The sequence below is a fragment of the Otolemur garnettii genome, unplaced genomic scaffold, assembly GCF_000181295.1.
Source record: "Otolemur garnettii isolate 467f Iridium unplaced genomic scaffold, OtoGar3 scaffold00002, whole genome shotgun sequence".
NCBI classification, from domain to species: Eukaryota; Metazoa; Chordata; class Mammalia; order Primates; family Galagidae; genus Otolemur; species Otolemur garnettii.
The window spans coordinates 10737510-10738845 of NW_003852397.1; positions in this window are offsets into that span (position 1 = coordinate 10737510).

The window sequence follows — 1336 nt, forward strand, 5'->3', positions numbered from 1 at the left end:
AAAAAAAAAAAAAAAACCCTATCTGACCATCCCAACAGATGCAAAAAAAATTTGATAAAATTCAACATTGATTTATGATGAAAGCTCTCAGCAAACTAGAAATTGAAGGGAACTTTCTGAATCTGACCAAGGAGATCTATAGTTCAGAAGATGTTGTTACAGACATTTGAGTAATATCTTCATGAATACTGGGGTTGGGGAAAAAGTTAAAGCCTGATGGAAAAGGAGTAAAGAATTGGGTGATTCTATGTAAACTCTCTTCAATAAAAACAAACAAACAGATAAAACCTCACAGACAGTGGCTACAATGGGAATGGAGAAAATGGGTGATAGTTCAGGAAACTATTAGGAAGGATGCCTTTTGGATTTAATTTATTTTATTATTTTAAAAGTGGGAGAAAATGGAACTATTTAGCATCCCTACATAGGCCATGTAGTTTTGCTCTCTGTGTTTTACACACTGTGTATGTCTGGGTGATGACCGGGAAGAGACCCAGAGCTAAAGGACAAAACCCACAGAGGGTTGAACTGTCTACAAAAGTGTGGGAGAGGATCAGGAAATCAACAGAGAACACTGAAGTACGTGTTAACTGGAAGTATGGTAAATTATTACCAGTGCACCTAAATTTGTTGTGAAAAACCAGCAAGAATTGAAGTCATGAGAATTAGGTGGCCTGACAAGATCTGAACTCTTTCTTGCTGAACCCAGCAGCAGCTGGAGGGCAAGGGAGTCTGGGTAATACAGTCACTGGAGGTCACTCTCCCAGGTCCCAAAGGGGTGGGCAGATGATGGATCTGGAGAGGCAAATGAAGGATAACCAGCACACACATGCTGCTTTCTAAATACAAGGTCCTTTCCTATTTTCCTTTCTGGCAAAATCCTCATTATTCTTCAAAGCTTAATTCATCAAAACATTCTATGTGGACTCACAGTGCTTCCCAAGTAAAGACCATTGGTTTCTTGTCTATTTGCATATGTATCTGTGACAATGAATATTTTGGGGGTGCAAATTTCTGATAGACACAGAGGTAGCTTGCATTATGAACCTCATTTGTCCCTATAATATTGTAAACTAAATAGAATATCCATTTAGCCACCGAGGAAATCTAGGCTTTGCAGGTTAAGTAATTTGTTCAAATTTATGGAGCAAATTTTTTTTTAAAGAAAATTGATACCTGATGTTTATACATATTTATGTGGTATGTGTTCTTTTGGTACATGGAAACCATATGCAATGGGCAAATCAAGGTATTTAGGATATACATGGCTTCAAATATTTATCATTTCTTCATGTTGGGAATATTTGAAATCTCTTCTAGATATTTTGAAATAAAC